Source organism: Pelophylax lessonae (genome assembly GCF_965119305.1).
Source record: "Pelophylax lessonae genome assembly, chromosome: 2".
In the NCBI taxonomy this organism is placed as follows: domain Eukaryota; kingdom Metazoa; phylum Chordata; class Amphibia; order Anura; family Ranidae; genus Pelophylax; species Pelophylax lessonae.
The window spans coordinates 496,294,335-496,315,946 of NC_138769.1; positions in this window are offsets into that span (position 1 = coordinate 496,294,335).

Below are 21,612 nucleotides of genomic sequence, written 5' to 3' on the forward strand. Positions count from 1 at the left end.
GAACATGCAGCACCCTCAAATCTTCAGAAGTATGAGATGAACCCCAAAAACTTGGAAAGGTGGATCTCTCTCACACGTACCAACACAGACTATCCCCCAATTTAACTGATCCCCAAAGGTTTTTGATTAAATAGCGGAATAGAAAATATGATCCAAAAAAAGTGTATGTATATCACACGTACACAACCACACTAGGCCCCAATTACTATTGTTTGTACCCCTAAAAGGCTAGATGAGGAGTAGGGGGGGTATGGAACAGGCAGCACCCTCAAACCTTCAGAAGTATGAGATGAACCCCAACAACTTGGAAAGGTGGATCTCTCTCACACGTACCAACACAGACTATCCCCCAATTTAACTGATCCCCAAAGGTTTTTGATTAAATAGCGGAATAGAAAATATGATCCAAAAAAAGTGTATGTATATCACACGTACACAACCACACTAGGCCCCAATTACTATTGTTTGTACCCCTAAAAGGCTAGATGAGGAGTAGGGGGGGTATGGAACAGGCAGCACCCTCAAACCTTCAGAAGTATGAGATGAACCCCAACAACTTGGAAAGGTGGATCTCTCTCACACGTACCAACACAGACTATCCCCCAATTTAACTGATCCCCAAAGGTTTTTGATTAAATAGCGGAATAGAAAATATGATCCAAAAAAAGTGTATGTATATCACACGTACACAACCACACTAGGCCCCAATTACTATTGTTTGTACCCCTAAAAGGCTAGGAGTAGGGGGAGTATGGAACAGGCAGCACCCTCAAACCTTCAGAAGTATGAGATGAACCCCAACAACTTGGAAAGGTGGATCTCTCTCACACGTACCAACACAGACTATCCCCCAATTTAACTGATCCCCAAAGGTTTTTGATTAAATAGCGGAATAGAAAATATGATCCAAAAAAAGTGTATGTATATCACACGTACACAACCACACTAGGCCCCAATTACTATTGTTTGTACCCCTAAAAGGCTAGGAGTAGGGGGAGTATGGAACAGGCAGCACCCTCAAACCTTCAGAAGTATGAGATGAACCCCAACAACTTGGAAAGGTGGATCTCTCTCACACGTACCAACACAGACTATCCCCCAATTTAACTGATCCCCAAAGGTTTTTGATTAAATAGCGGAATAGAAAATATGATCCAAAAAAAGTGTATGTATATCACACGTACACAACCACACTAGGCCCCAATTACTATTGTTTGTACCCCTAAAAGGCTAGGAGTAGGGGGAGTATGGAACAGGCAGCACCCTCAAACCTTCAGAAGTATGAGATGAACCCCAACAACTTGGAAAGGTGGATCTCTCTCACACGTACCAACACAGACTATCCCCCAATTTAACTGATCCCCAAAGGTTTTTGATTAAATAGCGGAATAGAAAATATGATCCAAAAAAAGTGTATGTATATCACACGTACACAACCACACTAGGCCCCAATTACTATTGTTTGTACCCCTAAAAGGCTAGGAGTAGGGGGAGTATGGAACAGGCAGCACCCTCAAACCTTCAGAAGTATGAGATGAACCCCAACAACTTGGAAAGGTGGATCTCTCTCACACGTACCAACACAGACTATCCCCCAATTTAACTGATCCCCAAAGGTTTTTGATTAAATAGCGGAATAGAAAATATGATCCAAAAAAAGTGTATGTATATCACACGTACACAACCACACTAGGCCCCAATTACTATTGTTTGTACCCCTAAAAGGCTAGGAGTAGGGGGAGTATGGAACAGGCAGCACCCTCAAACCTTCAGAAGTATGAGATGAACCCCAACAACTTGGAAAGGTGGATCTCTCTCACACGTACCAACACAGACTATCCCCCAATTTAACTGATCCCCAAAGGTTTTTGATTAAATAGCGGAATAGAAAATATGATCCAAAAAAAGTGTATGTATATCACACGTACACAACCACACTAGGCCCCAATTACTATTGTTTGTACCCCTAAAAGGCTAGGAGTAGGGGGAGTATGGAACAGGCAGCACCCTCAAACCTTCAGAAGTATGAGATGAACCCCAACAACTTGGAAAGGTGGATCTCTCTCACACGTACCAACACAGACTATCCCCCAATTTAACTGATCCCCAAAGGTTTTTGATTAAATAGCGGAATAGAAAATATGATCCAAAAAAAGTGTATGTATATCACACGTACACAACCACACTAGGCCCCAATTACTATTGTTTGTACCCCTAAAAGGCTAGATGAGGAGTAGGGGGGGTATGGAACAGGCAGCACCCTCAAACCTTCAGAAGTATGAGATGAACCCCAACAACTTGGAAAGGTGGATCTCTCTCACACGTACCAACACAGACTATCCCCCAATTTAACTGATCCCCAAAGGTTTTTGATTAAATAGCGGAATAGAAAATATGATCCAAAAAAAGTGTATGTATATCACACGTACACAACCACACTAGGCCCCAATTACTATTGTTTGTACCCCTAAAAGGCTAGATGAGGAGTAGGGGGGGTATGGAACAGGCAGCACCCTCAAACCTTCAGAAGTATGAGATGAACCCCAACAACTTGGAAAGGTGGATCTCTCTCACACGTACCAACACAGACTATCCCCCAATTTAACTGATCCCCAAAGGTTTTTGATTAAATAGCGGAATAGAAAATATGATCCAAAAAAAGTGTATGTATATCACACGTACACAACCACACTAGGCCCCAATTACTATTGTTTGTACCCCTAAAAGGCTAGATGAGGAGTAGGGGGGGTATGGAACAGGCAGCACCCTCAAACCTTCAGAAGTATGAGATGAACCCCAACAACTTGGAAAGGTGGATCTCTCTCACACGTACCAACACAGACTATCCCCCAATTTAACTGATCCCCAAAGGTTTTTGATTAAATAGCGGAATAGAAAATATGATCCAAAAAAAGTGTATGTATATCACACGTACACAACCACACTAGGCCCCAATTACTATTGTTTGTACCCCTAAAAGGCTAGATGAGGAGTAGGGGGAGTATGGAACAGGCAGCACCCTCAAACCTTCAGAAGTATGAGATGAACCCCAACAACTTGGAAAGGTGGATCTCTCTCACACGTACCAACACAGACTATCCCCCAATTTAACTGATCCCCAAAGGTTTTTGATTAAATAGCGGAATAGAAAATATGATCCAAAAAAAGTGTATGTATATCACACGTACACAACCACACTGGGCCCCAATTACTATTGTTTGTACCCCTAAAAGGCTAGATGAGGAGTAGGGGGAGTATGGAACAGGCAGCACCCTCAAACCTTCAGAAGTATGAGATGAACCCCAACAACTTGGAAAGGTGGATCTCTCTCACACGTACCAACACAAACTATCCCCCAATTTAACTGATCCCCAAAGGTTTTTGATTAAATAGCGGAATAGAAAATATGATCCAAAAAAAGTGTATGTATATCACACGTACACAACCACACTAGGCCCCAATTACTATTGTTTGTACCCCTAAAAGGCTAGGAGTAGGGGGAGTATGGAACAGGCAGCACCCTCAAACCTTCAGAAGTATGAGATGAACCCCAACAACTTGGAAAGGTGGATCTCTCTCACACGTACCAACACAGACTATCCCCCAATTTAACTGATCCCCAAAGGTTTTTGATTAAATAGCGGAATAGAAAATATGATCCAAAAAAAGTGTATGTATATCACACGTACACAACCACACTAGGCCCCAATTACTATTGTTTGTACCCCTAAAAGGCTAGGTGTAGGGGGAGTATGGAACAGGCAGCACCCTCAAACCTTCAGAAGTATGAGATGAACCCCAACAACTTGGAAAGGTGGATCTCTCTCACACGTACCAACACAGACTATCCCCCAATTTAACTGATCCCCAAAGGTTTTTGATTAAATAGCGGAATAGAAAATATGATCCAAAAAAAGTGTATGTATATCACACGTACACAACCACACTAGGCCCCAATTACTATTGTTTGTACCCCTAAAAGGCTAGATGAGGAGTAGGGGGAGTATGGAACAGGCAGCACCCTCAAATCTTCAGAAGTATGAGATTCTGTTCACTGTACCCCACAAAGATTGAGTTCACTGCACCCCACAATGATTGTGTTCACTGCACCCCACAAAGATTGTGTTCACTGCACCTCACAAAGATTGTGTTCACTGTACCCCCCAAAGATTGTGTTCACTGCACCCCACAAAGATTCTGTTCACTGTACCCCACAAAGATTGTGTTCACTGCACCCTAAAAGGATGTTGTTCACTGCACCCCACAAAGATTGTGTTCACTGCACCCTAAAAGGATGTTGTTCACTGCACCCCAAAAAGATTGTGTTCACTGTACCCCCCCAAAGATTGTGTTCACTGCACCCCACAAAGATTGTGTTCACTGCACCCCAAAAAGATTGTGTTCACTGTACCCCCCAAAGATTGTGTTCACTGCACCCCAAAAAGATTGTGTTCACTGTACCCCCCAAAGATTGTGTTCACTGCACCCCACAAAGATTCTGTTCACTGTACCCCACAAAGATTGTGTTCACTGCACCCCAAAAAGATTGTGTTCACTGCACCCTAAAAGGATGTTGTTCACTGCACCCCAAAAAGATTGTGTTCACTGTACCCCCCCAAAGATTGTGTTCACTGCACCCCACAAAGATTGTGTTCACTGCACCCCAAAAAGATTGTGTTCACTGTACCCCCCAAAGATTGTGTTCACTGCACCCCAAAAAGATTGTGTTCACTGTACCCCCCAAAGATTGTGTTCACTGCACCCCACAAAGATTCTGTTCACTGTACCCCACAAAGATTGTGTTCACTGCACCCCAAAAAGATTGTGTTCACTGTACCCCCCCAAAGATTGTGTTCACTGCACCCCACAAAGATTCTGTTCACTGCACCCCACAAAGGATTTTGTTCACTGCACCCCAAAAAGATTGTGTTCACTGCACCCCAAAAAGGATTTTGATCACTGCACCCCAAAAAGGATGTTGTTCACTGCACCCCAAAAATGATTTTGTTCACTCCACCCCAAAAAGATTGTGTTCACTGCACCCCACAAAGATTGTGTTCACTGCACCCCAAAAAGATTGTGTTCACTGTACCCCCCAAAGATTGTGTTCACTGCACCCCACAAAGATTCTGTTCACTGTACCCCACAAAGATTGTGTTCACTGCACCCCAAAAAGATTGTGTTCACTGCACCCCAAAAAGGATGTTGTTCACTGCACCCCAAAAAGGATGTTGTTCACTCCACCCCAAAAAGATTGTGTTCACTGCACCCCACAAAGATTGTGTTCACTGCACCCCAAAAAGATTGTGTTCACTGCACCCCAAAAATGATTTTGTTCACTGCACCCCAAAAAGGATTTTGTTCACTGCACCCCAAAAAGGATGTTGTTCACTCCACCCCAAAAAGATTGTGTTCACTGCACCCCAAAAAGATTGTGTTCACTGCACCCCACAAAGGATTTTGTTCACTGCACCCCAAAAAGATTGTGTTCACTGCACCCCAAAAAGGATGTTGTTCACTGCACCCCAAAAAGGATTTTGTTCACTGCACCCCAAAAAGATTGTGTTCACTGCACCCCACAAAGGATTTTGTTCACTGCACCCCACAAAGATTGTGTTCACTGCACACCAAAAAGGATTGTGTTCACTGCACCCCAAAAAGATTTTGTTCACTGCACCCCAAAAAGATTGTGTTCACTGCAGCCCAAAAAGATTGTGTTCACTGCACCCCAAAAAGATTGTGTTCACTGCAGCCCAAAAAGATTGTGTTCACTGCAGCCCAAAAAGATTGTGTTCACTGCAGCCCAAAAAGATTGTGTTCACTGCAGCCCAAAAAGATTGTGTTCACTGCAGCTCACACACAGAAAAATGGATGTGGATCACTGACACCTGCCTATCTCCAATCCCACACCACACAGCAATATCGATTGTAGTTTGTAGAACACAGTTTCCCTAAAATTCAGCAGACTCTGTCCCTAACAGGATTGAGAAGAGATCGTAGATCAGGATTGAGTGCAGATTCACCCCACCCCCCACACAGCAATATCGATTGTAGTTTGTAGAAGACACTGACCCTATAATTCAGCAGACTCTATCCCTAAAATGCCTACAACTCGCCCTGCCTAAACACTCCGACCTGTCCCTCAATTCTATCCGGACACAAATGGTTTTTTCCTGCCTATCTTTCCCTAATCAGCAGCCAGCACATTGATGTGTGCTCTGTCCCTTAGCTAAGCAGCAGAATGACGCTGCTGCGGCGGCTGCCTCGAACTTATAAAGACTTGGTCACATGCTTCAGACGGCCAATCACAGCTACTAAGACATTTGCAGGCATGGCTGGGATGGCTTAAGGCACACCAGTTAAACGATTGTTGATTGGCTGTTGAAAGCCCGCCATGAAAAGAGCGCCAAAGCATGCAAAACCCGGAAATAAAACGACCGGGTAAAAAAAATCCAATTATTCGGTACGAACACGAATAATACAGTCCGTGTTCGCTCAACACTACTCACAGTATATTTACTGCGGCAGTCAGCCCCTCACAGGCAGAGTGACGTAGGTCTACGTCGCTCGCCTGTGAGGCTCTGGGGAGCGAGCGCGCGCCCGCGGAGGCGCGCTCCTGCTCCCGCGCGGTCACGGACCCCCCCGCGCGTGTGACCAGCAGACCCGATGTCCGCCGGTCACTCGGCGATCGGGGGGGGAGAGGGAGAATGTCAGGCAGCTTGTGTAAACAAGCCACCTGTCATTCTCCTCGCTGTAAAGACACTGATCACACGGATCTAGTATGTAGATCCGTTGATCAGTGTCCTTACAGCTCAAGCCACAGCCAATCACAGTAGAAAGCACGCCCCTAGGGATACACACAGCCCCTCCCTCCCAAATAAAGTTAACCCCTTCACTACCAGTGTATTTTTACAGTAACAGTGCATATGTATAGCACTGATTACTGTAGAAATGTCACTGGTAACCCCAAAAGTGTCAAAAATGTCAGTCAAGGATCCGATCTGTCCGCCACAATGTCGCAGTACCGCAAAAAAAAATCGCAGATCGCCGCCATTACACGTTAAAAAAAAAAACCAACAAAAATGACAAAAATCTTTCCCTTTGTTAGTAAACGCGATAACTTTTGCGCAAACCAATCAAAATACGCTTTTTGCGATTTTTTTTACCAAACATAGGTAGCATAAAACAAATTGGCCGAAAAAAATGTTAAAAAATTTTGATTTTTAAATCTTTTTTTGGGGAATTTCATATAAAAAAATTTGAAAAATATTGTTATTTTTGCAAAATGTACGCTCTTATTTTGTTTATAGCGCAAAAAGTAAAAATCACACGGGTGATCAAATACCACCAAAAGAAAGCTCTGTTTGTGGGAAAAAAAGGACGTCAAATTCGTTTAGGTACAGCGTCGCACGACCGCGCAATTGTCTGTTAAAGTCACGCAGTGCCGAATCGCAAAATACCCCCTGGTCGTTTAGCAGGAAAATCCTCCGGGGCTTAAGTGGTTAAATTAGATTAATGTATTCATTTAAGTGTCACAACAAATAGGGAGGTACCGAGTCCCCCACACATTATAAAATTTTTGGATTGTAATCGGTGTATTACACAGATTTCTTTTGTATAGAAGCAGGGGTATCACAGAATAATTTATTAGGTTTAAGGATACTGTGGGGCAGTGGGTTTTGTTTTATATAAAAACAAATATGCTGGACTGTTTCCTGACTTCTATGAGCCTGTGGAAATTTGATGTGCCTGGTTGTGCAGGGTGGGGGATCCCTATTCACCAACGGCTCATACAGGGGTAGTGCTACACACATTCCTAGGTTTTGCTATTCTGAATAAATAGCTATTTGTTTGTCTGTGTGTAAACGGGGGATAGGTAGCAGGTACAAAAGCTCCCTGGGGTGAGCACACTTTCAGGCACAGATACCAGATCCAGGGAGTGAAATCAAACAGTGCAGTGTTTATTGGTGCTGTATACAAATCTTATTCACAGGTACTGTACAGTGTTTCCAGAAAAAAAAAAAAACAGGCAAATAATAACAAAACAAACACCTAGCTGTATCCCAGCATCAACTACACAAATTTTACTGATCTTACCTATCAGTCAGAGCAAGCTTACCGCTTGTCTGCTTCCATATGCACATTTTGATAGTTTTTACCAATCTTGCAGCTCTCCCAGACAGGACTTGTCTGTTCCCCAGGTATGAGAGCACTGGCTGCAGGTTCCAGGTGAGATTAAATTAGCAGAGGGGAGAGGAATAAACCCTCTGCTGAAATGTAGATCCGAAATCCCTAAACCTATATGAGAGGAGCCTGGGAGATATAAAAACCCTGAACAGGACTCTCCCCCACTTCTTCTGGGATACTCTGCTCCAGTGTCCATGTGCAAAATGAATGTAGTTTGGAGTCACATTTTCATAACTGATTAACTGCTGCACTTAGATCTAGTTAGGAAAGTTGCAGGGTCTGAATCCGTTTAGACATGATTTGGAAATATCTCACCAAAAAAAAAAAAAAAAATTCTGTTGCAAAGGATGCCCAAAATCAGATTTGTAACCTAGTGCAGACTTACGGGAAAATCAGTCATCTAATGAGACAAGCAGGACATTACATTTCTGGAGGGCATTTCATGTGTACAGAATGCCTCCAGATTGCCATATTGCATTGAATTTTACAGAAAATTACAGCACTGCAGATTTAAAAGGAAAGGACATTTTTAATTACATAGTACAATTTGGCTTGTGTCACAATTTTTATGCTATTTTGTTCTGCAATATTTTTTTCCACAAAAGTGCAGTTACTGTTTAATAATAAGGAGACTGTATACTATGTGATTTATTATACATACATCACATGTACATGATGTAATATATATATATACATAAGAAATATCATGTGTCAAAACAGCGTGTAGGTAACACTGATAATGAACGTATAACCTTTGCATTCATGGTACGGCTCCAGAAGATCTCAACTGACAGATGTTGAATAGAGTAGTAATGACACTCCAAAGGAAAAAGGGTACCAAAAAACCACCAGAAAGATACCACAATAAAACCCCTGAGGGAACTAAATGCCCATTTGGGTTGTGGGGGGACACTAGGAAGACAAGTGAACAAAAAACAATCATTAAAAGAAGATAGATACACAGGTGAAATAGAAACTGCCAGAAAAAAAATAATAAAGGGCTAATTAGAGGAGCAGTAAACTAGAGGGAAGGTGCCGCTGAACCATGCAATCTCTACAGTTGAGGGACATTGTCTTCTGCAAGGGTAACATGCTTACCCTGTAGTTTGCTGTGATAGAACTCTTGTGTGGTAGATGATTTGCAGTTTTTATGCATTGTACAAGTACAATACAAATGCACCCGTACCTTGCAGGGGAGGGTCTAAATGATGGAAAATGGTTTGTTGTGATACAGAAGTAGATAACGTTTGGTGGAGGAAAAGGGTGCTTCTTTTTTATTTTATATACTGTGGGGAAGGGTTAGGAGGGAAGGGTTAGGACCTCACCCTTTATTGCTGTCTGAGTCCTTCACTTACTGTGTGTTCTGGGTGCTGAAATTGAACAGAATCCCTCTAACAGGGGCAAATAGAACACTAAAAGTACTTTTAAGCATGCCTAATATTTGAATCTTCAGCGGGGCACTTTTGTAACTGCAGCCCATATATGCAGAAGTGTACAAGCCATGATGGCACTGACCATCTATAAAAAAAAAAACATTAGTGGGGGAGCATGCGCGGCGCGAAACCGGATGGTCGCATGTAACAGGCACTTCGAGCTCGGCTGAGCCTTCTCATCACTCCCCAGGGCCTTTCTGCACGGAATTTTTTTTCCTAACTGGTTGATCACCCCCGTGTGACCTTACGGTGTATGCCTACCCCGCAAGAGAAAGCCCGTACAGCGGTCCCTAACGAGTCAGGGAGAAGACCATGTCTCAAGATGGTGCCCGCAGGCCTCTGCTAGTGGCACAGAGAGAGCTGCCTCCCCTCCTGCCTCATCAGATCACAGTGAGTACCCGCAACAATGATGTATGATAAGATAGCCCGCAAATTTCAGGCGGAACTCCATAAGTCGACCAACACACTCACTATGGAGATTGCTGCGCTGGGAGGCAGGACGGACGTGTTATGCCTCGTTTCCACTGAGCGGAACGGTTCGGGTTGGTACAGTTTGAAAGGGTTAGAATGGTCTGGCCTATTCAGGTGAGCAATTCCACTGCAAGTCGGACCGCCAGGGGCCATGCAGGGTTCACACCAAACGTGGTGTTTGTTTTGTGCTTTTGTTTTGATGTGAGCATTGAAGTTTTCCTGTCCAACAATCAGTGGAATGTATCGTGTGATGCCAGTAGCTCCGCCCTAACCGTACCGTACCATTTCCTATGGCCCTACATCTGAAGGAGGACCAGGAATGGTACGGTTTGGTTCGGTTGTATGGGCCACTTTCATAATGGAAACACTCAAAATACACGCCATTCTTATGCACCATATGTCAAAAGTTGTTACTGTTATATGTTATTCTTCTTCAATAAAATATTTGAACAAGAAAAACTTAAAATAGCGTACCGTACCGAACCGACACGAACCGATCCGCTCAGTGGAAATGAGGCATTAGAGACTAAACATGAGGAGCTGGTACTAGCCCAAGCACACCTCAGAAAGGAACATGAGACTCTCTATGACATGGTTTTCTAGCTCCAATCCCATCTGGAAGATTTGAACAACCGCAACAGGCGGAACAATCTGAGGGTTTGAGGGGTGCCTGAGACCACTACAGACCTGACTGCAGGGATTCTGAAGTTATTTGGCTCCCTCCTCCTGGATTATACAGCATCGTCCTTTGCAAGGGACAGGCTCCATAGAGCCCTCAGGCCTAAACCCACGTCTGATAAGCCCCCTCGGGATATTGTATTGTGTATTAAGAACTATGTGGTGAAGGAGGACATCCTCAGAGCTGCTCGTAACTCATCCCATATTCAACTGGAGGGGGGTGACTAAACAAATCTAACCTGACATTTCCCCGATGACCTTGGATAAAAGGAGGAAGATGAAAGAGGTCACTTCGGTGCTCCAATCCGCCAGAATCCGGTATAGATGGGGATTTCCATTTAAACTTACTGTACCCCACAATGGTTCCACATATACGGTGTTCAATGTCACTGAAGGTAAAGACCTCCTGGTGAAACTGGGATTGATGGAACCACAGTATAACCCCAGACTCCCGTCCACCCCTCGCCCTTCTGCGATCTGGACGACACCATCACCTCGGAGGGACCGCAGAAACAGATCTCGCTCCAGGGACCGGGCTTCATAGATGTCTTCAACCCTGGTGGCCTGTATGGGCTCGATTCACTCTCTTCAGTACTTTTATTATTTTGGGTGGGCTCTCTTGCACCTGTGTTTTCTTTTTCTTTTTTTATCACCCCATTTTTTCTTGGGACTACATAAAAGGCTCACTGCGCCCATTCGTTTGTTCCCCCCACTCTTCGGCACTAGCTACTGTTGCTACAAGCATAGTATCTGCAGCAGTTAAGGCAGTGGGACACTGCTTGATGCAGACTGTTTTTTTTTGTTTTTTTTATTTTCCATCTGGTCTCAGAAGAGTATAGGACAGTTTAGTCCTTGGTTGGCGTTCTTTTGGAACTGGGGGCCTCTCCCCCTCGAGTTCCCCCGTTTCTGTTGTTTTCTTTTTTTTTTTCTCTCACTGGGTATTTTCTTTCTTGTTGTCATTATATGTTTTGTTTTTTATTTTCTTTATCTTTAGGCCTCCAAGTGCGGATTTGGCTTCTGATCCATGACCCCTGGGTCCCCCCAGCCTGTATGTATGGTCAAACATTTTTTTGGGAAGAGTTATGTGGGGTCTCTGCTGTTTTTTTAAGGGTTGGTTATGGGACTACAGATAATCTTCCATAATGTGAGGGGTTTTAACTCCCCTCAGAAGAGGCGGAAGGCATTTCGCTGTTATAGACACCTGCATGCTGATATCATTATGCTACAAGAGACCCATTTCTCCTCCTCAAGTCACCCCAAATTTTTCAACAGGGTTTATAAACAGGTCTATTATACCACATTTGAATCTAAGACTAGGGGCGTTATTATTCCGGTGCATAACTCTCTACTCTTTGATGTCCAACATATATATAGGGACTCGGATAGCAGGTTCATTATTTTGCAGGGCACCATCCAGGGAAAGGCAATCACAATTGCTAATCTCTATGCTCCCAATGTCTCACAAAGCTCTTTTTTTTTTAATTTCTTCCAGGCCCTGGACAGATACACCTCTGCGCATGTCCTGATTGAGTGAGACTTTTTAACCTGGTGGCACACTCCACTCTGGACAGGAGTAAAACGGTGAGCATGGCCAATGCCTTCCCTAGTCACTGATGGACCTTCAACTACTTGATACCTGGCGGGCCTTGAATGTGGGGGTGAGGGAGTATACCCACTACTCACACCCGCATGACAGCTACGCCAGACTGGATTACATATTTAGTTCTCCTGTCCTTTTAGCTAATTCTTCCTCGGCCAGCATTCATGTCTGCCTGTGGTCTGACCATCATATTGTCTCATTTGCTACTGATCATGTTGGTTTCCCATTCTCTACAGCCAACTGGAGAATGAACGACTCTATCTTTTCTGACTTGGAGACATTCACCGCAGTTGCTGGACACCTTCGTGATTACTTCAATTTAAATGACACCAGTGAGGTATCTCCACCAATGGTGTGGGCCGCCCATAAGGCTGTGATGAGGGGTAAAATGATTGAATTGGCCACCCTGGCCAAACAACGGAAGACGGCTGATATCAGTTCTTTGACTACTGATCTCCATAGGTTGTATCATTTACATGGTCAAACGCATTCCCCTGATATCCTTTAACAGATTAATCAAAAGAAAGTGGCTCTTGACTCTATGCTGTCATCCGCCACGGAAAAATCCCTTAAATGGGCTAAGGCCAGGTTCCTGTTACATAGTAAATCGGCTTCAGCAATGTTCACTTGTAAACTACACCAGTCCCTCCAACCGAAGCATGTGTATAAAGTAAGAGACAAGGGGGGCCGGATGGTTTCCCACCCCAAAGATGTGTTGAATGTTTTCTCACATTTCTATTAGAAATGGCTTTCCCCGCCCGATGATAATGCTTCACGTGTGTCTTACTCCTGGCTGAATGATCTAGGGATGCCAGTCCTGCCGGAGACTCGGAGGAGCAGCTCGATAGTTTGAATGCCCCCTGCACTGATGACAAGGTGGCAGCGGTGATTAAATCCCTTAAGCCCTCGAAAGCCCCAGGCCCGGATGGCTTTACATCCACATATTACAAGAAAATTTCTGAATTTTTGTCCCCTAAACTGTCACGGTTGTTTACCTTTATTTTACAAGGTAATCATAGTTACATAGTGTTTGAGGTTGAATAAAGACAATAGTCCATCCAGTTCAACCTGTGTAGGCACACGTGGCCATAATCATCTCTCATACCCCTTAATGTTCTGATCCTTGAGATGTACGTCCAAGAGTCTTTTGAAAGTAGCCATACTTCCTGCAGAAACTACCTCTTGTGGTAGAGAATTTCACAATCTTGTAGCCCTAGCAGTAAAAAACACCCTGCGTTGCCTGAGGTCAAAGCGCTTCTTCTCTAATCGCATTGTATGTCCTCAAGTTCTCATGCAATCCTTGCGACTGAATAGCTTTTTTTCTATGCTGAGATCACCATTGAGGTATTTATAAATTGCTATCATGTCCCCTCTCAGGCATCTTTTCTCCAGGGAGAATAAATTAAGCGATTGTAGACGCTCTTTATAATCCCCTTCCAATCCCCTAATTAGTTTAGTTGCCCTTCTCTGGACTCTCTCCAGCTCCAACACATCCCTCCTGAGGACTGGCGACCAGAACTGGACAGAATACTCCAGATGCGGTCGGACCAGAGTTTTATAAAGTGGTAGGATTATAGTTTTATCTCTGGAATACATCCCTTTCTTTATGCATGCTAATATTCTGCCGGCTGATCCCGTCCTCAATGCTGTTTATGAATAAATTGAACAGGGTTGGTCCCAGGACTGAGCCTTGGGAGACCCCACTTATCACCCCAGACCAGTCTGAGTATGCGCTATTTATTACCATCCTTTGGACACGCCCTTTTAGCCAGTTCCGTATCCAAGCGTAAACCTTTAGTTTTCTAAATTAAGCGCTTGTGGGGAACTGTATTAAACGCCTTAGCGAAATCCAGGTACACCACATCCACTGGTCTCCCCCTATCTAGCTCATGGCTCACCTCCTCTTAGAATGTTAAGAGATTGGTTTGACAAGAATGCCCTTTAGTAAACCCTAGCTAATTACTGCTGATGATGTTGCTGTCTTTAGCAAACTCTACGATATAGTCCCTTATCATTCCCTCCAAACGTTTACATACTATCAATGTCAGACTGACTGGCCTATAATTTCCCGGGACATGCCTCTGCCCTTTTTTGAATATCGGTATCACGTTATCTTTCCTCCAATCCCCCGGTACATTTCCTGTCATATTACTGTCAGCAAAGATCAGGAACAGTGGTCTAGATATAGTTTTACTAAGTTCTTTGAGTACTCTCGGATGTATGCCACCCGGGCCTGGTGATTTATTTGTGTTAATTTGATCCAGCCTTTCCCTTATTTCACCCTCTGTTAGCCATAGCGGCAAGTCCTGTGAATTACTGCTAACCATACAATCATGGTCAGCGTTCCCCTCCTTTTCCTGTGTAAAGCCTGAGGAGAAAAAAGCATTAAGCACAGTTGCCGTTTCAGTGTTCTCCGTAACCATCCTCCCCTCATCGTTAATTATGTGTGCAATATGCTCTGCCCTTGTTTTTTTGCTGTTGATATATTTAAAGAATTTCATAGGGTTCTTTTTACTAACCTCCGCTATTTGTCTCTCGATGTTGATTTTAGCCATTTTGATTTCATATTTACTTTTCTTATATGCCTCCTTGTATTGCTGGAAAGCCGATAATGTGCCCTCTGATTTATATTTCTTGAAGGCCATTTTTTCCCCTATTAACACTACGGTTCAGCCAGCCAGGTTTGGCTTTGTCTCTTCTAAATTTATTTCCCATATGATTGCACTGCGAGATGCATTTGGTTAATATGTTCCTAAAGCATTCCCATTTTCCCTCCATGGTCAGTGTTCCTAAGGTTTGGTCCCAGTTTACCCTTTCCATCATTGAGCACAATTTGGGAAAGTTTGCCCTTCTGAAGTTTAGTGTTCTTATGTTCCCCTCTTGCCTTGTTATATTGCTATTTATTGGTAAATGTGATCATCCTGTGATCGCTATAGCCCAGGTTGTCCTGGACTCCTACCTCTGGGATTAGGTCTGGGTCATGTAGTTGTCCTGTAAAGTTTCCATGAAGAGACGGGCCTTCTGTGAGCGTGTAGTCCCCTCTCCCCAGTCAATGTCGGGATACTTGAAGTCCCCTAATATGATGAATGATCCCAGCTTTGCTGCTTTACCCAACAGTGCAATCAATTCCAGCTCCACCTCCTCCCTTTGGTTGAGTGGCCTATAACAAACCCCCACAATTACTTTTTCCTTTACTTCTTCCCTATGGAGTTCTACTCACACGGATTCTAACTCCGTAATCATCCCTTCCATAATATCATTCCTCTCTATCACCCTTACATTATTCTTGACATAGAGACATACCCCTCCCCCTCTTTTTCCTACCCTGTCATTCTGGGAACACAGAATACCCTTGGATATTGGCCAGCCAGTCATGTGAGGGGTTGAACCAAGTTTCTATTATTCCCAAAAGGTCAATGTCCTGTCCAATCAACTCCCCCCAGGCATGCTCCATGCCAACATGACCTTAATTCCTAAACCCAATAAGGACCATTCTCTCCCCCCAAACTATAGGCCCATATCAGCCCTCAATAATGACCTTAAGATCTTAGGCCGCCTGTTGGCTGCTCACTTAGCCCCTGTTATATCATTCTTGGTTGCACCGGAGCAGACAGGTTTTATCCCTTCTAGACAAATTACAGATAACATTCGATTGGCCTCAGATATTATTTCGCCGCAAGGTCCTGATTTTGGGGCTTGATATTCATAAAGAGTTTGACAGTGTGCTCTGGTCATATTTGGATGTGGTCCTGGACAAGTTTGGTTTCCAGGGGGGCATTTGTGAACGGATTTTAGGCCCTCTATCATGATCCCCAAACTAAAATAAAGCTACCACGCTGCTCCTCTGACTTCTTTCCTCTAGGCAGGGGCACCAGTCAGGGTTGCCCCCCTTTCACCCTTAATATTTGCCCTGGCGATTGAGCCCCTATCTAGGGCAATCTGCAGCAGTTCTGTGATCAGGGGATACCAGAAAGGTTCATAGGAGTACAGGGTCAGCCTTTACGCTGATGATGTGTTAGTGTTCCTCTCGGACCCCCTGGTTTCTCTTCCTAATTTGGTGCAGATCTTGAGGGACTTTGAGATGGTGTCAGGCTTAAGTGTTAACTTATCCAAATGTTCTGCTCTCTCCGTTAATGTCCCACGGGAGTCTCTGAATAGCATTACAGTCTCCTTTGGCTTCAAGGTAACATCTCAGTCGCTGCAGTATCTGGGTGTGCATCTTGCCCCTTCATTGCTTGCCATGTATAATGCCAACTACCCACAGGTTTTTACTAAGGTGAGACAATGGCTGTCTCTATGGCATTAATTTCCAATCCCTTTTATAGGAAGAGTAGTGGCGGTAAAAATGTCTATCCTGCCTAAACTTTTATACTTTTTCCGAGCATTACCAGTGGCGGTTCCGAGGAAGGTTGTGGAGGACATTCAGAAGGAGGTGAGCAGATTCATCTGGAGGGGCAAGTGGCCTAGGTGTGGAAAGCCCACTGTATATAGGCCCCTTTCTCAGGGCGGTCTGGGGGTTCCTAACCTGTGGCATTATTATCTTGCAGCCCGGTTTGCTCAGACAGCCCAATGGCATGCCGAAGCCCCGTTGTCACCTTGGCAACGTTTTGAGGAGGAATCTGTCCGCCCTTTCAACCTTAGGGGCCTTCTATGGTCTTCCACGACGTGTCCTAAGGATGTTAGACCACTTAATAGTATTGTCTGTCTGGCACACTTTGAAACTCTGGTCCACCTATCGGGATAAATTTAAATTACGCTCCACTAGACCTCCTCTGTTGTCTTTTATGGGTAATAGGAGTTTTGGGCTAGCGTTCACTTCCTCGGATGCCTACCGCTGGTGAGAAGTGCACTCCCTGACCACCCTCTATGCCCTGTTTAGGGGGATGTCCTTCTATTCATTTGAAGGCCTTAAAAGTCGATATTGCATCCCTGACACTAAATTCTATAAATATCTTCAGATTAGACATTTCTATGGCTCCCTGGGTTCATTGACCGGGTGTCTTGAATCCTCCCTATTTGAATTGATATGCTGCAGTTCCTCTAGGGACAGGGGGGTGATCTCGAGCCTGTATGGATACCTTAATGGCTTACATTTACCAGATAAGTCTCAGGCCATGCTCGCATGGGAGACTGACCTCGGGGTGGAGATGTCGATTGAGATGTGGTCGTCTATGCTTCAAAATATGCCCAAATGTTCCAAATCTATGACAATAAAGGACACAGTGGGGAAGCTGCATACCAGGTGGTACTTTACCCCAGACAGGGTACATAGGTTTAGTCCTGAAGTCACCAATCGCTGTTTTCGCGGCTGTGACATGACGGGTACCGTGCTCCACACCTTCTGGGACTGCAGCAAGTTGGCTGTGGTGTGGAGCAGGGTCTCGGATGTGGTTTCTCGAATGCTTGATTCGAGGATTTCTCTAACACCCCAAATGTGCTTACTCTTTGCTAAGATTCCGGGCTCTCCTGCACCCACACAGAGGTTGGCACACAAGCTCTTTTGCTCGGCATTGTGGGCTATAGCCCTTAACTGGCGATCAGAGATGGTCCCTCAGACCCAGGTACTGATGAGAATGGAGGTGATTAGATGTATGGAAAGGGTGCATCATACACTATAAGATACTATGCATGTTTATCATAAGAAATGGGAGAATTGGTCTGCAGACCGATTGGGTTTTTTTTTTTTTGGCCTGGCTCAGCACTCGGTGGCCTACTTGGGTGTTTCACCCAGGTGGTATTACCACCTTACTCAGGTATAGAAGTTTTCTACTTTTGCTGTTTTTGTTTTTCTTCTATTGAAAAGCAAGGGGGAAAAATGAAGGTGTGTGGAAAACAGCCGGTCCCTAGTTTGAAATACTTACCCACCAGTCTGCTAACAAACCAAATAAACCTGTCTAACAATGTAGGTTAAAAACAGGAGTTTAGTTAACACACATTTGCAAATGCATGCGAAAGCTGCAAGGCCAACAACAAGGCATCCTGTGTAACTTGCAGAACCTAACACTAAATAACACTGCTCAACCTGAGTGTCTGAGTGTCTTCACAAAGGAAGGACATGATGCTAATGGATGGATAGGAAACAGATGGGATTGGAGATCGCCCAATCCTCCCCCATCTGCTCCAATCCATGACTGGCAATGAAAAACTAATGGCTGTATAATAGCCATAGGGTGCAAACTAAATGTGATCAGCTGGGAAACACACACCACCATCCCTTTAGTAAAGATGTTAAAGGCAAATGGGGACTTTGAGTGAGACACCCGCCTGTAAAGCAAGCGTCTCCATCTCTGGTAAGATACAAGAAATGGGCAATTTTGGGACTTTAAGTGAGACTCTGGCGAGCACTGCTCAGTGTCTCCATCCCTGTATATGCTCAACCTTAGTGTCTGAGTGTCTTCACAAAGGTAGGATATGATGCTAATGGATGGATGGGAAACAGATGGCATTGGAGATCGTGAGCATCACCTCTAATGAAGTCTATTTCTGATTGTTTGGTCAGAGGTATTAAAACCAGTGACCTGCTGGAGGTCATTTTGTAGGGCTCTGGCAGTGCTCATCCTGTTCCTCTTTGCACATAGGAGCAGATACTGGTCTTGCTGATGGGTTAAGAACTTTCTTTGGCCCTGTTCAGCTCTTCTAGAGTAGCTGCCTGTCTCCTGGAATCTCCTCCATGCTCTTAAGACTGTGGCGGGAGACAAAGCAAACCTTCTGGCAATGGCACGTATTGATGTGCCATCCTGGAGAAATTGATATGCCTGTGCAACCTCTATAGGGTCCAATGTTCCTTTAATTGTTTTGAGCAGTGTATGTATATATATATATATATATATATATACAGAGAGAACAAAATGGTGAGTGGTTGCATTTTTTTGTCACACGGTAATTGCAAAGCGTTTTTTTTTAAACGCAAATTTTTTTGGAAAAAATACGCTTTAGTAAATTTTAGTGCACACAAACACAATATGATACCCATTTTTTTTAAATATAAAAGATGATGTTACTCTGGGTAAACAGATACCAAACATGTCACGTGTTAAAATTGCATATTACTGTGGTACGGCACCAAACTACGGAACCTAAAAATATCTATAGGCGACACTTTAATTGCCTTAACATGTTACTAGTTTAGAGTTACACAGGAGGTCTGGTGCTAGAATTTTTGCTCTCATTCTGACATTCACCGTGATACCTCACATGTGTAGTGCAATCGCCATCTACGTATAAGTGTGGGATCGATGCGTGTGTTCACCTTTGTGCGCAAGCATGGGGGAGGGGGGGGGGGTGAAAGCACATTAACAGTTTTAAATTGTATTATTTTTTTCTTTTTATTTCTACAGTGTCTGTTTATTTTATTTTTTAAATTACTTTAATTGCTGTAACCATCTCTTGTGATGGCAATAAATAGTGGCAGATCCTCTTTACAGAGAATCCTCTGTCCTTAACAGCATTAGATCAGACCAAGATTGGTCTGATCTGATGCTTGTACAAGCTGGAAATACCTTGTAAACAAAACACCAAACCAGAAGTGACAATATTCTCGTTGGTTGCTAATACCATAGAGATAATCGGGGAAGATCCATTCTCCCACCAGCTCTATGGTAAGTCCGCGGAACTGCCGGCTTCAGTGCCAGGCTCCCTGCTAGGATGGGAGAGCTCCAAATGGCACCAGAGGGCATTGGGGGGGGGGGTTACCCCTCCTGCCACCTTAAAAAGCAATCCAATAGCTGATTAGCCACTGGGATGTCTTTTACATTACAGGCAATTGCCCGCGGAAAAAAAAACAGTACTGGGATGATGTCTATAGCTGCAGGCATCATCCCAGTATACCAAGTGAAAGTCAAGGATGTCTTATGACGTCCACCCAGGGGGAAGTAGTTAAAGCGATATATAAGGCTGAATTAAAAAAACGACAAAAATAAACATGTTATATTTACCTCCTCTGTGCAGTAGTTTTGCACAAAGCAGCCCTGATCCTCCTCTTCTTGGGTCCCTCTTCGGCTCTACTGGCTCCTCCCTCCTGCTGAGTGCTCCCAGAGCTAGCAGCTTGCAATGGGGGCACCCAAGCTGCCTCGCTCCCAAGCCGACACACAGAGCCACAGCTCGGCTCTGTCCCCTCTACCTCCTTATTGGCTGGGGGGGCTGCTCCACATGCATTTATTTCATGAAGGTAAAAACCTTGAGCTTTTAGAAACACTTTAAGTACTTCTGGGCCGGAAGGTTTTCCCCTTTAATGACCAGTTCATTTTTTTGCGATTTGGCACTGCCTTACTTTAACTGACAATTGCACGGTTGTGCAATGCTGTACCCTAAAAAAATTGATGTCTTTTTTTTCCCCACAGATAGAGCTTTCTTTTGGTGGTATTTGATCACCTGAGCAATTTTTATTTTTTTGGGCTATAAACATAAAAAAGAGCAACAATTCTAAAAGAAAGCACAATATTTTTTACTTTCTGCTATATAACATTAAAAAATGTGAAAAAGTGCGCTGATATGAGTGAATGAGCTGCAACCAAAGATCCAATATTGAAAGTGCAAAAGAAGTTGCCCCGGCGCTACCTCTAAGTGACACCTTGTCACTTTAAAATATATGTGCCATATAGTGAATGATTGAAAAAGCAGTGAATAGAAATAAAATGCAAATAAATAGTGCACATATAAAATAGAATAATCCTTTAGTGAGCAAGGATATTCCTTTGTGACCACTGTGAGAAGGTGCTCGTGTGCAAATTTCAAATAAATAAATAAATGAGCTGAAAAGATAGTGATGAAATTTTTATTCCAATCAAAAATTAAATTAAATGAATTCAGTGCAATAAATAAATTAGGGGGCGTGGTCGGAAGCGGACCGGGACGGACGTCTAGTGCAGAGGCTCCGATCCTGCAACATCAATCCGGCCTAATCTTCCTTTTTAAATACCCCAAGAGATAATCCGACACCATAATCTCCACCACCAGGGCCTAAGGAACCGATCCATCGGCCCATTTTGATCCCGGGAGTAGCTTCGTGATCGCGGCCTAGTCGGACTCCAAAGCCGCGGACTTGCCTAAAAGCGGCGCCCGCGGCCGCGATACGGGATTCGGGTAAGGGTGCAATTGAAGAGGGCTACAAACACCTCGGGGGGACCCATCGGCACTCCAGGTGCTGACACTGGACAATTTAGGGAGGTGATACACCAGATTGAAGGCCCGGTTTTCGGTGGCCTAGTTGGGCTCCGGAGCCGCGGCCTTTCCTGAAGTAGGCCG